The sequence below is a fragment of the Neofelis nebulosa genome, chromosome 16, assembly GCF_028018385.1.
Source record: "Neofelis nebulosa isolate mNeoNeb1 chromosome 16, mNeoNeb1.pri, whole genome shotgun sequence".
Classification (NCBI taxonomy): Eukaryota; Metazoa; Chordata; class Mammalia; order Carnivora; family Felidae; genus Neofelis; species Neofelis nebulosa.
In genome coordinates, this window is record NC_080797.1 from 34,913,020 (window position 1) to 34,928,028 (window position 15,009).

The 15,009-nt window shown below is 55.4% G+C and overlaps 1 protein-coding gene across 3 annotated transcripts in view; it reads left to right on the plus strand.

Moving 5' to 3' along the window:
- Positions 1-291: 291 nt before the first annotated feature.
- LOC131496848 (uncharacterized protein C17orf113) overlaps positions 292-15,009 on the plus strand; it is a 51,238-nt gene continuing 36,520 nt past the window's right edge. Inside the window, exon 1 of one of the 3 annotated variants that reach the window (XM_058702581.1) lies at positions 292-375. The gene's annotated coding sequence lies outside the window, so the exon portion shown is untranslated. The other 2 variants (XM_058702583.1, XM_058702582.1) reach the window with 2 other exon arrangements.

Here is a 15,009-nt window from a genome sequence, read left to right on the forward strand (position 1 = left end):
ATGAAAGGGGGAACTCAGGCAAGGAGGGGTTCCTAGGCTTTCTTCCTCTGGTGAAGGGTCTTCACGTGGTCACTCCCTCCAGGCCATGTGGGCTAGGCTGCCCGAAGCGGGGGGATCCTACCTTCTCAGCCTTCGATAAGCCCAGCTCCAGACCCTCCCTAGTGGCCCAGAAGCTCTCCTCGCTTTCGATCCCCCTGAATAAACCCGCCCACCGTACCCGACCGCGGCTCCGGGAGGGGCTCCGCCGCGGTTCCCTCTCCCCGGCCCCGCCCCCCGAGCCGGGCCCCGCCCCCTCCCCCGGCCAGCCGGGAGCCGCGGCGCTCCCGAGCGCAGCGAGAGCAGGTGGCCGCGGCGGGCTCCGTCTCTGCCCTGCAGGTAAGTCAGCGACGCGGGCTGGTCCACGCTGAGGACCTCGAGGGCAGCGCGGGAGAACAAGGTAGCCCCCTCCACCTGTCCTGTGCCCTCGTCTCAAAACTGGGGGGCCCCACGAGACGGTGAGGACAACCCTTTTGGTTCTGCGCGCCCCGACGCTCGGCATCTAGCTAGTGGGACTAAAAACTCTGGCGAAGTTTAGAGGCTCCTGGCTGGCTATCCCTGATGCCGGCGTGGGCTCTGAGGGATGAGAAGAGACAGAGCATTAGGCACGCAGCTTTCTGAAGGAGAGCGGGTTGGGGATGGTGACTGCAGGGCTCCGGGTGAGGACCCTTTCGCTGACTCCGGGTGCCCCGTGCCTCATCCAAGTGTAGCATCCTATTCCCACCCTTCGGGAGGGATAGGGTGAAGCAAACAGCTTCTGTTCTGTGGGTAAATGAGATAAGAGCACATAGCTGAGCTGGGACCTGGGTTTTCCCGTAAACCCAGGGCGCGTCCGCATCGTTTGTTACACCTGGGTACAGATACACGTGGGTAACGCGGCTGAGGGAGCAGGGGATCATCCAGAAGGTCTGGGGAACCCAGAGAGCCGGGGGACTGAGTAGATCTTTTCTGTGTTCATGTCCCAGAGCCAGTCGGAGAAGATGATCACAGAAGGGAGCCTTACTGCAGACGCGGGGTGCATTTGTACCTTCCGTGTTGGGATTTGGGTTGTAGGAAAGGGGTCCTGCCTCCTAGTACTCAAGGAAGGCTTCCTGGAAGAGGAGGTCCTGGACTGACAGCTCAGATGTCATGCTCAGAGCTCTGAGCCACAAGGGAAGGTCAGACTCCGGGCCTTGGTGCTGGGCTGGGGTACAGCAGAGGATCCCAGATTGTAGAAAAAAGGTCAGGATGCTGCCCTCTGGATCCAGCCAGGACCCCAAGACCTTCTAGAGATCATCACAAGCTCACGGACGGAGATCCAACTTAGGTGGGAGGGCTTCTTTTGTATGTCTAGTTTCCCCATTCCATTGTCTCCTCCCACCACACAAACTGTCATTGTTGGGAAGTTCTTTCTCATAGCTGACCTTCATCCCTTCTGCTTCTGTGCCTGCCTCTTCTGGAAGGCAATGTGCTGTAGTGGAAAGAGTGGGGTCATTGCGGTCAGTTAGACTTGAGTTCTATCACCTGTACCTACTGTGTGACCTTGGGCAAGTTACTTAACCTCTTTGAGTTTGCTTCCCCACCTGTAAAATGGGGATAATAATAGAACCCACCTCATAGGGTGGCTGTAAGGATTAAGTGCGAATACGCATGTAGAGCGCTTTGCATACTGCCTGGCGCCTGGTAAGAGCTCAACAAGTATAAGTGTCCCCTCCCGTGTAGGACAGCAAAGCCGATCTGCAGGGGGTGGGGGTGGGGGTTGGAAGGTTTTTTTTAAACTTGGCCAGAGAGAGCAGTGCCCTTCACCACCACCACCCCTCCAGCCCCTGCCCCCTGCTGGCTCCTGGATCCGCGTTGGCCTCGTCTGGGCTGCCCAGGGACCCTCTCCTCCTTCTCTTTCAGTCGCCGTGGTTTTTTTTTTTTTTTTTTTTTTTGCGTCCAGAGCGAAGAGAGGGACCCCAACAGGTCAGGGACCAGTGGCAGCAGGAGCCCACTTGGGGCTAAGCCTCAAGGGAACAGACTGGCTTAGAGAACCAACTGAAAAAAAAAAAATGCCCCATTTGTCATCACCTCCCTGCCCTCCCCACCTCCAGAAATCCACAAGTTGGGATCAAGCCTCACTAAATTTTTCCAGGAAGATAAATAATACAAGTGACTGAGAGTCCTGTTTGGGGATTGTCCAAGCTGCCCTCCAAAGGCAGCTTCAGTCCCTGGCCCGTGCTCTGGAAGCTGCTGGGAAGGCTGGATCTAGTAAGCACCCTTAAACCTGGGCAGGGGAGGGAGTGTCCTTGCCCTCACTGGGTGCTTTCAAGGGCTCCGCTCTCATCCTCCTCTGGCCATTCCTCTCCCTGTGGGGTGAGGAGTCAGGAAGGCCAAGGGGATGAACCTGTGCATTCCCTTCAAGATCACATTCCCCGTACCTGTGACTCCGGAAGTCCCTGCCCAGATGGTCACCCAGCTTGCTCCCAGCCCCTGCAAGCCTCCACCCCAGGCCTGTTCTCAATGTAGGTCGTGTCACTAGCGTGTGGACCCCTCGGCCTGAGGGGCGACTGCAGATGGCTAAGGGGCAGCTGTTTGCAAGGTGTAAGGACGGAGCCAGGATGTGAGGCTCAGTGTCCACACGCACGCATCTGGGTCTCTTGTGGTGCAGAAAGGAGCTCTCCCTCCATAGCGTCATTCTCCTGCAAAAGTCCCGGGAGTCAGAGAAATCTAAGTTGGAACCTGGTCTTCCAGGTTGTTATGGAGTGTACTTGTCAAGATGGGAGGTTAGAACATATTTCAATTCAGTTTGTTGGCTTGCCCCAGGCCCTGCAAACGTTCAGGGTGGGCCTGGCAGCATCCGTGACCGAAACTGGTATTTAGTGAATTTCCTCCCTGCCTCCCTGCTCGCGCTGCCCCCCAGTAAAGCAGCACGCCCTGTGAAACTGGGCAGAGGACACGCCCACCTGGACCAGGAAGGAGTTTCAAGGTGACATGAAGACTGTCAGCTGTCACTAACAAGCAGTCCCCACTTGGGCCTGCTGACCTCATTCTCCACCCCAAAAGTGGGACAGTGTCTTTCAAATGTCCTGTGATGCTTAAGAGGGAATGGATGAGAGGGGCACGGTTGCTTTTCTCCTGAGTGGGGGCAGGGCATGGGCCCCTGCTGGGCCCCAGGAGGTCAGCGGTGCTGCAGCGGGATGGGGGATGGATGTGACAGTGGGGGCCGGGGGGAGGTCAGAGCTGGACCTCACCACCCTTCCCGCTGCCTTGCTCAGAGGGAGACGCGCCCGAAGCCAAGAAGGAGCCGTGGGTCTGTAACGAGGGTCCTCCTGTAAGTTTAGGTCTTGGGCTTTGGATGGAGAAGAGCGTGGAGGCCAGCTGGCCAGGCAGTGGGAGTCATCCCCGGCGGGAACGAATGGCACACTGGTCTCGACTACAGCTGAGTGCCCCATGGCACCTGAACACACCGTCTGTTCGCGGGAGAGAGACACGTGGCCTTTGTGTGGCCGTCTCTGACGCTCATCCATTGTGATCGGGCTGTTTGAGGGTCAGACCTGCCGCTTTGGCCTCATTGGCACTGGTCGAAGGCTCACACTCAGATGCCCTCGCTTGGCCAGGCACACGTGCCCGTTTGCACCGGCTCACGGTTGCACGCTCAACATGGCTCCGAGTGCAATCTCGGGGTTGGGTCCCCACAGACCCGCCCTGACGTGTGCGCCTGGGCCACCCGCGTGCCTTCGCCACAGCCACCGTGTCACCCTCCCCTATCGGTCGGTGACTTTTCATTCACCTTGGGTGACCTGCCAGCTCCAGTGGCCACGGGTTGGCTTACTCGAGGGTGGCTGGGGGCCAGATGCCTGCAGCGCTTCAGTGCCGGGGACAGAAGACGGCAGCAGTGCCCTCCTGGGACTCCCCACAGACCCACTGGACCTGACATTTGGCACCTCTGGTCCCCCAAATCTGTCAGGGGGGTCCCCAGGCCCTGAGTCTCAGTCTGTCTGTCTTTGTGTAGCTCTGTGAGCCTCTTTCTGCCTCCCAGCGTGTAAGTGCGTCTGTCCCTGTGTCCCCCGCGTGCTCTCTGCTCAGTCCTTCTTTCCCAGCTCCTGTGCCTGTCATTTCCGTCTCTCTTCCCTCCCTGTCTCTGGTCCATCTCTTTTTCTGTGTGTCTTTCTCTCTCTTTTTCTCTGTATGAGCACCTCTGTCTCTCTCTTTCTAAGTCTCTTTTTCTCTGCGTGTCTCTGCCCTTTTATCTCTGTCACACACACACACTTCCTCACCCTCAGTCTCTCATTTCTGTGTCTCCAATTGTGAGACGTCTTTCAGGTTCATCTTTCTGTCTTTACAGCTCTCCATCTCTGCCTCTGAGTCGGGTTTGTGCCTCTGAGATCTCTGTCTTCCTCTCACGAGGCGTCCCAGAGGGACAGAACAGCCAAGTGTCTCTGAGTGTGTAGAAGAAGGTGACAAAGCATGGCGGGGGAGTGGGGGTGGGAGTGTGTGTGCTGCTATGGCTTCTGGGTTGCTCCTCTGCCAGGCGAGGAGCGGGGAGAGTAGGATCAGGTTCGGGAGAGGACGGACATCAGCCTACCTCCCCCACGTCTTCTGTTAAGAACTTCAGAACTTGGGGGGCTTTGGCTCCAGACTCCTTCTTCAGCCACCAGGCCCAGGGTCATGGACTGGGAACAGGGCTGGGGCTTCAGAGTGACAAAGAGGAGAACCCCTTGTCTGTCCGGTTGATCTGATTGACCCGGAGCCGAAGGAAGGGTGTTGGGGCTTTGGAGTCCCCGCTCCGCAGAGGCGCTGACCAGAGTGGGGCTGGACTTGATACTTTTCTTTCCCTCGAAGCAGCCAAGCCCCACGCACCCACCCAGGCCCCCCGCTTCCTGCTCCAAACCACCGGCTACTCCCCACCCTGTTCCAGAGGTTTCCGCTGACTGCCCCAGGGTGAGGGGCCTGCCCAAACAGCCTCCCTGCTCTCTCCTCGGGCATCCCCACCTCAGTGGGCCTCTCCTCGCCACTGCCCTGGCCTCTCGCACAGGAGCGGCTGTGTTGGCTGTTTGTTTATTTGACTAAGGTTTCCTTGGGTGGAGTGAGGGCCGAATCCACAGATACTTCTCCCCAGTTTAGATGCCCAGGCAAGAGGCCAGACTGCCCTCCCCCAGGTCCCACTAACCTCTTCTCTATCCTCAGGCCCCAGACTTTTCTATCCTCCTGGTCTCGGTCTGTGATTCCTCCATCCGAGGCTGGCTACCCCCCTCTCACTGGACGGGGAAGTTGGGGAGGTGTGAGCCACACCCCTCACCACCCCTATCCCTCACTGAGGGGAGGGTATTGGGAACTGGATCCCTTGGGTTCTCCAGGGGATTCCCAAAGAGGAGCACATGGGGTATGGTCTTCAGAGGGTGGGAGAAGGTCTGCCCCCCAACCCCCCCCCCCCCCCCCCCCGCCTATCCGCTCTTACAGCTGAGGCTTGAGCCAGAGCTAGCGTGAGTCTTCAGCAGAGAAATGATGCTCTAATGGGCTCAGGGCCTCCCAAGACCTGTCCCAGAATGACCTCCCTGGGATGCTGAGGTCCATTCCTGGATTGTGGTACCGACCCATACATAGAACTGCATCATCCTGCCCTCTGAGCGCCTGGAGAGGTAACGAAATCCCCACTGAGGTGGAGTCTGGACTCGAACCCAGGACTCCTCACTCCCCAGCCTGCACCAGAGCTGCCCGTTGGGCAAAAAGAACCCACTTCTCCCTGCATTTGAGCCTCCCCCACATCTCCTCTGTCTTCACTGGCCTGCAATGGAGACTCCTGATCTCCACCCATGTCTCCTCTCCGGTTGGGAGGGGATTATAAGGGCAGGTAGCATTCTTGTGACCTCGTTCCGAGATCGGCTGCCCTAGTTAGCAGCTTCCTGAGGGGAGAGGGACAGGAGAAGCTTTTAGACATGGTTTCAACCATCTGGGTGCTAATTGGGAACGCGACTGTTCCTAGGTTGAGGCTGGGACAGCTATTCCGGGGCTTCAGGATGAGGGGTGGAGGTGGAAAGGCCAGAGGGGACATCAGGAAGTTTCCCCAAATAGCCCGGCGGCCCACAGCCAAAAGTGGGAGTGGGGTTAGGGAGGGGGGCAGCTGGCCATCTGGCACAGGGACCTGGGCCTTGGGAAGCTGAACAAGGAGCATGAATGAAGCAGGTCTGGTATTGTTTTCTTCTCTCTCCTGCTAACAGGCTCCTCTGGAATTTGGTGTCAGGAGTAAGAGGGCCAGGTGGCGGTGGGGGGGTGGGGGGGAGGGGTTGGGGTGTGGGGATAAAGGTAGAATGGAAGGATATGTCTCTGCCCTGCCCTTTTCCCTTCCAGGGGCCCTTGGAAGCTCCAACCCATTCCCCTGCCCCTCACCCTAGTGATACTGTTTTATCCATTCATTCAACAAATATTTACTGAGCGCCTACTATGTGTTAGACTTGCTAGGCTTGCCCTGGGGATTCCAAGGGGGAATAGGACAGGGTGAAGTTGCCCTGGGAATTCAAGGTGAGGGGATAAGACAGGGCGAAGAGTGAGTGCCAGGAGGCAGGAAGGAAATCTGACTTAAGGAGGGAAGTGAGGGAAGGCATCTCCAGGAGCTGTTATTTCAGCATCAGCCACAAGTAGGGGAGGTAGGAGCTGGGAGGAAAAGAGTGTTCCAGGCAGAAAGAATGGGTTTTGAGAATATGCTCTGCTCTGAAGGAGGACCTTGCTGTGCTCTGGGGAGAGAAAGAGCCCAGTGTGGCTGGAGTTCTCATGAGCGGTGTAGGGAGTGGTAAGAAAACATCAGAGGGGCACAGGATCTTTTAACCTGGACATTTTGACCCCAAGATGTTTTGAATGCAAACATTGTAAACCCAAACATACCAGCACTGAAGATGTTTTTAGCAAGTGGTTTCCAGTTTGAACTCTTCATCCGATTTAATTTCTTGATCAGATTTTTCAATTTTTCCTCTATGGTACAGTTAAACACATTTCCATTTTTTTCCGTTCCATTTTAATTTTACTGGAATTATTTTCATTGGCATCAATGCTGTATAAATTTTGCTGCCGAGATTTGATCCGTCAGTCGATGTGGCATCAGTCAAAGGCTCCTGACTTTAGTCTCAGCCATTGTGTGACTGGGTAAACTCATCTGATTTGGGAAGGTTGAAATTTTAAACAAGATTTGTGGTCAAGACTGGATTCTTCTGTCCCTTTTAGCCAATAAAGAGTGTTTTTGTATCTGATTCTAGCCATTATCAGTGTTAGCTCTACCGGTAATATTCTTAGGCAGAGACTTGTATTTATATCTCCATTAATCTGTGGGAGGAAGCCAGTGGAAAGGAAGGTTGGAAGAGGAAAAGGGTTTGGGGGAGGTGGGCAGAGGCCAGATCTTCCAGGCTACGATAGGAATTCTCTAAGGTGAGGGAGAAGCCTTTGGAGATTTGGGGCAGGAGAGGGATGTGATCGGATTTGCCTTTTTGCAAGGCTCCTTCTGGGACGTGGGGAACAAACTGGGAAGGTGAGAGATGGAGAAGTGGAGGCAGGGAGGCCAGTGAGGAGGTTGTCATGCCAGTCCAGGTGGTAAAGAGAAGCAAACAGATTGAAGAAAGATTTAGGGAGATAGAAAGGGTAACCAGAGTAACCTCCATGTCATGCCCCACCCCCTCAGCTCCTGCCTGTCCCTTCCTCTGGGGCCCCAGACACCTTAGAGTCTGGTCACTTGGAATTTGCACAGGGTGGAGACCAAGAATGGGGGTGTTTTCCTTGGGGCTGCCTCCCAGTCTGCCTCCTGGCTGAATGCAGCCCAGGGAGGGTCAGGGATGCCCTGCCGCGGTTGAGATGGGGGGCTGGAAGGGGTGGGGGATGACCCTCAGATCCGCCCAGCCAGAGCACGTGGCTGGAGCGGCCAGGGTGACCGCAGACCTGGCGGCAAAACAGACCAACACACAGAGCGCTTGTCTGGCTGTTGCTCTGAGCTCAGGGTGTGGCCCTGGGCAGGGGTACAAAGGGGCCTCTGTCAGTGCAGGGCACAGAGCCCACCTGGGCCAGGGCAGGCGCCTGAGGAGTGAGGGAGGTGGGCCCAGGGGTGCTGGGAGAGACCAGACTTGAAGTGCCACAGTCCCGAGGCTTGGGTGTCATCTGACACCATCCCTTTCTCTCCTGAGCTTCAGTCTCCTCGCCTGTAAAATGGGATCTTAATCCCTGCCTTCCAGACCTGGTGCATTGTCAGGACCCACTTTGCTGACGGACGAAAGCATGGCCTTCAGAGAATCATGTATTTTTAAACATTATTTAACAAACACACACAGTGGTTACCATGTGCCTGTTTGCTGAACGCTTTATGACCATTGGCTCATTTAATCCCATAATGACCCTCTAGGAGAGGTACTATTTATTCTTATTTTGCAGATGGGGAAACCAAGGCACAGACCGAGGTCACACAGGAAGTGGCAGAGGTGGGATTTAACCCAGGCATTATGGCTACACTATGTTGCTTCCCAAAAGGAAGGGGTGGGCATCATGCCAGGCGCCTGGAGTAGGGTGACCCTGATTCTTCAGCAGGGATAGGGGTATATTCTGGCACACCTTTGCCTTGGGGAGCACAACTGGGCCATGTCTCCTATCTCAGGGCCTGGCCCGTAGGGCAGGGCTAAGGGTGAAATAGGAGAGAGAGAAGTCAGACTCCACAAGAGGAATCCGGGATCAGAGACCCAGGAGAAGGAGCGGAGCACGAATCTCTCAGGGCGGGTCACAACTTTCCCACCTGTGGCTCAGTTGTGGGGGCAAGTGCGCCCAGCAGAGGCTGGGGTAGATTTGGTACTCCTTCAGCTAAGACGAGGCATACCCTGTGGGATGCCAGGCTCAGCGCCATGTGGTTGGAGAAGCCAGCCCTACCCCTGAGAGCCCAGGGTCTGGCCGGGCATGAAGCATGGACAGAATGGCACAGGGGCTTGGGCCCAGGGGCCGAGCGAGGGTAGTAGGGAAACAGACCCCACGCCCATAGCGGTGGGGACCTTCAGGCTTCATGATAAGCCTAGGAACATGCCCGGGACTTGCCTGTTTGAGAAAGGAGGCACTTCTCAGGTTGAGGGCAGAGATGGGGCAGTGGGAACCAATGTGGCAGGTGGTCCTGTGTGGGCGTGGCTGGGGTCCGTGGTGGGGGGCGCTCCGTGCCAAGCTGTGACCTGAGACTTACTCTCCTAGACACATCGCTAGACCTGTCTGCTCTTCAGAATTACCTGGGTGCTTGTTAGAAAGGCAGATGCTGGGCCTTAGCCTGGCCCCTAAATCTGAACCCCTAAGGTTGTGGCCCAGCCTGCAATGCCGGACAAGCTCCCCAGGTGATACTCACATGGACAGGCACTTGGGGAAAGTGCAGGGCAAGGGGATCTCACTTTTGGCTGTACATCAGGATCACCTGGGCAGAAATTAAATCAAATCCTGTTGCCTCAGCGCCACCCCAGCCCCATCCGGTCAGAATCCCCGGGGAGGGCCCAGCCATCTGAAGTTTTCAAAGTTGCCCAGGTGATTCCAGTGAGCAGCTACAGTCGAGGACCCTCAGGCAGGCCTGTCCCTCAAGTCAGCCAGGTCTAGGCTGAGCTGTCCCCTCCTGAGAGAGGCTTATTCCTGGCCACTCATCCTCCCTGACCTGTGTGGTTAGCTATTTAGTGGCTGTGACCATTGTCCCTGGCTGGCAAGCTCCTTGAGGGCTCCTCAGGACTGTTGTTCAGTGCTGGGTCCCCTGGGCGAGGAATGGAGGGAGGGCCTGGCATATAGTAGGTGTCCGACAAATGTTTCCTTAGTGAGTTCATTGAGCCCCAACTCTGTGCTGGGCACAAAGGGAGGCGTTCTCCTTACATTATCTCTTAACTGTCCCAACAATCGCACGAGGTAGATACCGTTGGGCCCATTTTACAGATCAGAGAGGTGAAGCCACTTGCCCAAAGTCTGATGACTCCAGAGCCTGGTCTCTGTCCCGGGTCCCATGATGCCCCCTCCCCCTCCCCGGCTAAGGTCACTGAGCAGCCCTGCTATAGGAAGCCAGACAGAGGATCTGGAGGGGGGCATGGGGCATGTTGACAAAGCCCATCCCAGGAGCATTCTTGGAACCTCTCAGCTGGTTTTGAAAGGCCTCCTTCATGGCCTGCAACGGCCATGTGGTTCCACCCACCAACCAGCCAGTTTGAGAGGAGGACTCCTTGATGTGGTCGGGACTTCTCCCTGGCTGGCAAGGTGGACCGTGGCCACCCCACCATCTCCCTCAGCCACAGTGGGCTTGGAGGCTCTCCCTCCCTCATGCTCAGGGTGACCCCGGAATCTCAGGGCCATTTTCAGCTTCTCCCTGCCTCCATCCTTCTGGATTCGGCTTCTTATACTGAGGAAGGGGAAGGGCCCCAAGGTCTGGTGGGGTGGGCTGGGGTGGGAGGATTCTGTTGAACAAACTAACTAAATAAGAGCATCAGGAAATGAAGGGTGGGTCGGGAAAATCCAAAGATCTTAATTTCTGCAGGGTTGATCCTGGCTGGTAGTCAGGGCCTTTCCCGGCCTGCTCTGAATGCAGCTCTTTAAGTAAGAGGGAAGGTAGCCAAGGTCCCGGTGAGACCCCGGGGCCTTCAGCCTTTCCCTTCCCTCCCATGGGGCAGCATGGGGAAGTCCCCCCAGTAGGCTGACTGCCTTCTTGATTGCTGCTATCGAAGTTAATATTCTGGGGAGGGGGCCACCCTGCTGTGGGCACCCCAGTTCCCAGCTTCCTCTCCTCCAGCTCCAGCCTCTCCTATACAACCCAGGCAGCTTTGCCAAGCTGGGTGAGGAGGTTGAAATAATTTCCGTTGCGTTGGCAACAAACACAAGCTGGATACAGCTTTGGACTGGGAAAGACTGGGGATGGGCTGCCAGCCTTGCGAGGGAAGATGATGGGCAGGAGGGGAGGGGGTCGGTCTGGACACGGGGATGGGCACCCTGGATGGGAGGGGGCATCGTGGGTGACATTTTGGGGGTTCCCCCCAGGCCCATTTGTCTCCCCTCTCTTCTTGCCCCACTGGTTTCCAATGCACAGCCGTGAGGAAGTTCTTTCTGCAGCCTTGTCACCGTCCCTCCCGCGGTAACTAACAATGCCATCCTTCACACCGCAGTGGCTCTTTCCAGCTTGCAGGGAATTGTCCATATGTTATCTTATTTAATCTTCTCAGCTGTCAGCCTCGGGTCGGGGGAGTTAGTAGTAGTTACTGTTACTGCTGTCCCCATTTCACAGATGAGGATACTGAGGTGTGGAGCAAAGGGGCGTGTCCCCCCCAGTCACAGGATAGTAAGTGGCAAAGTTGTAATAAGTGCTGATCCCAAGTCTCTTGGGCTCCCCTGAGGCCCTGCAAACTACTCCCACAGACAAGGCTCATCCCTTTCCCCTGGCTCCTCCCCCTGCCATCTCTCCACGACTCAGGAGCAGCCCAGGCCTGGAGAGGTCATTCTGTCCATCCCCCTGCCTCTAGCCCAGTGCAGTGGAGCCACCAAGTGGCCAGCATCTGCAGCCATGATCCAAGAGAGGATGATGGTGGCAGTTGGGGGAGTCAAGGGTGTCAGCTGCTGCTTCTTTTTGAGCAAAGACTTTTAAAGTTTAATGTGATAATCTCATCCTGATCACTGCAAACTGAGGCCCTCATGCTCGTCCAAGAATCCATCACCGGCCTCATCCCATGAGCAGGAAGGCTACGCTGGGCCCTCCCGGCTCCCCACCCCCACCCTGATGCGTGCCGAGGTGGACTGAGCCTTTCGGCTTGGTTTTAGTGGAAAGAAGGTGGTTCTAGATCACGGTAAGGATAATTTGGGTCTCCCTACCTCAAGACCGGGACAAGTGGACCCCACTTCCTCCCTTTTACATATGCGAAGTTAGTGTTCTAGGAAAGTAAGAAGGGCTGCTGGAGAATCTGGGTGGGAGACCCGTCAGAGGGCATAGAAAACCCCAGCCAGGGACGCCGGAAGTCAACACAGCCCCCCACTCCATTTTACTGGCTGGGAAACCGAGGCCTGTTGCTACTGCCTCTACATCACGCCTGCCCAGAAGTAAACCAATTAACACCGTGTCTGGTTCTGTGTTCCCAGCGCCTGTCTCATTATTTGGGGATTTATGTCTCGGTCACCGTGAAGGACAACCGTCCCAGTTTCCACTGGGGGGAGCCTGGCCAGCCCTGGAGCTCAGCAGGGCTGGAGGTGGTGCCATCCTGCTTGGGGCAGGATGGGGATTTAATTTCAGGGGGATTTGCAACCAGTGGGGAGCCGCCCTGGGCACATGGTGGCTCTGGGCTATTTTAGGAGGCAAAAGGCTGGCCCCATTGGGGGAGGGATCATGGCGAACTTGTTCAAGCCATTAGTGATTCTGTCCTTTTGGTGGGCATAGAAAGGACCTGTGGTGGAAGAGACAGGCCCACCTGAGGGTAAGGCTTCTCTCACCCTCCTGGAACCCGGGGGCCCAGAATTACTCTGCACACCCCAACCTAGTTGGGGCCATGATCAGAATAGAAGCCTGAGCCCTTTTGCTACGGGCTTTGCTTTAGCTGGAGCTCTGGGTATTAGTCACTAGTAGGAATGATTAGCGTAGCCATCTCATAATTTAGTGGTAGAAATTAAATTTATTGAGCACTCAGGGAAGGCCCCGTGGGGCTGGGAAAAAGCCTTTAAGGCAGGCACAACCAGGCTCCTGTCCTATATAGGCTGCTTCCAAGCTGGTACCATGGGTTACGTAAGTCCCTTCCCCCTCTGAGCCCACTGCCCTGTCTCTCAAGCGGGGACCATAACACCTCATTAATGATACTCATTAATTGGACACATATTACGTCAGGCACTCTGCAGGGATGATCTCACATCACCCTGTGTGTTGTTATGTATTAATGGTCCTGTTTTACAGATAAGGAAACCGAAGTTCAGAGAAGGAAAGTAACTTGCCCAAGCCCACACAGCCAGAGTAAGGAACCCACTCCGTTTCTGGTGCTCACAGTGAGGGGCGGTTCTTTCCTCAAGTCCAGCAATAAGTATTGGTTGCCTTTGGTGGGCTAAGCATTGCTCTAGGGCTGGACATTCTTCACAGACAAGACAGAGGGAGAGGAGATAACAGGATGAGACTGGGCTGCCCTGAGAATTGAGTGGCCCAACTAGAGACTAAGCAGCTTTATTTAGACTAAGGGTCATTTTCTGGCCAGGGGAAGCCAATACCCAGGGCCTGAATCCCTCCTTGGACGAGTGGTAAGTGGGCAAGGGAGCACGGCCTGGCCCCTCCAGCCCTCATGAAAATGCTTTCCATGCTTCCTTCCTCCTCACCCCACAAGTGAGGTTACAGGAAAAGTCACCAGCATATTGAGATAAGGCCTTTAGAGCCACCACGACATGGAGCAAAGAGAGCCTAGACCTTGGAGTCAACCAGATGGGTTCCAACTCTACCCCTTTCTAGCTGTGTGACCTTGAGCAGGTGAACTAACCTCTCAGAGCCTCCCTGTCCTTATCTTCAAAGGGAGAAGAGGAACACTCCTCAGGGCTAGGGGAGGGATAAAGGTGTGGGAAGAATACAGAATACAGAAGGGCCTCAACTAATGGCAATGTTTTTGTCTGTGTGTGGGGTTGGAGTTTAGGGGCATGTTATTCCCAGGTGTCTAGGTGAAGCCACGTCTTTGCGGTGGCACTAAGCTGGCACCTGTGTTCCTGCTGAATGATTTCAACAGGCTGGGCAGAAACGGAGCGCCAGTAAGCCTAAGCATAAGGCCTGGTGCTCCCAGTTCAAGAAATCACTCTCTTGGCGACGAGATGGGGTGGCTGAACTTGCCAGCATATCATGTGAAATAGCCCTGGGGGGTGGGAGTTCGTGGACCCTCAGTTCTGTATAGAGCTGACTCAAGAGTGCAGAAAAGTTAAGGACTGGGCAGCATTAGGAGAAAACAGGGTTGAGGATCAGGGGAGTGATTCTCTCTTTTTCTGTCCTAAAAGAGGACATCGAAAGCCTAAATTAGCTTAGAGGGATGTGACTAGGATAATAAAGCCCCTGGAAACAAATGTTTATTAAGTTGCTTAGTTCAGCTCAGTTGGTCACCATGCAAGGTGTTGGGTGGAAGAAAATAAATAAAAGCCTGGAACTACCCCACTTGGTGCAGAGGGGTGGCTGGGGCAGGATTTGGGGAAGACACGTCAATACAGTGTGATAAACACCGTGTTAGGGACCAATACAAGGTGTCCAGGAAGAACATAGGAGGGGCTTCCTGGAGGAGGTGGCCATGTCAGGGGAAGAACAGTTGGAGAAGAGACCCCTTAGGATGAGGCTGCCAGCCATGTTGAGCTGGCTGTGGAAGGTGGTGTGCATTCCTTCAGCACCACCGAGGAGCGGATCTAGGGCCTGTGCGTGAGCGTGAGCGTTACAGGGAAACAGCTTCCAGGCCTCCATACTTCTGTCACTGAGAACCCTCCAACAATGGAATAGGCTGTCTTGTGAGGCAGTGAGCTCCCTGTCATTGGCATGTGTGAGCAGAGGCCAGAGGGTAACTCTGGCAAGTTACAAAAGGGACAGGATGACCTCTCAGACCCCTTCCAAATCTGAGCAACTGTGATTCTCCGTGGACAGACACAGGATGTGGACTGGGACGGACAGAGGTGTGACTGGATCAAGTGAGAGGGCGGGTGTGCTGCCGGATGGGCTTTTTTTTTTTTTTTTTATAATAGCCGCTTTATTAAGATATAATTCACACAGCATCCACTTCACCCAGCTGAAGTGTGCAACGCACTGCGGATTTGCTTGTAGAGTGGACATGAACTCATGCATAACTGTCTACCCGGCGTCTGTTTGCTAAGCATCCAACTTTGTGCTGGTGCCTTAGGCACCTGGGAAATAAAGACTGTGTCCTCACAGAGGAGACAGGTAAGTGTCCAAGCAAAAGAATGACATCTTGGGAGATGTGCCAAGAGGGAAATAAAGCAGGGGTTGGAGCAAAGAATAATGGCCCTAGGGCAACGGGGCCTGGGGAGGCGGCATCGGAGCTGAGG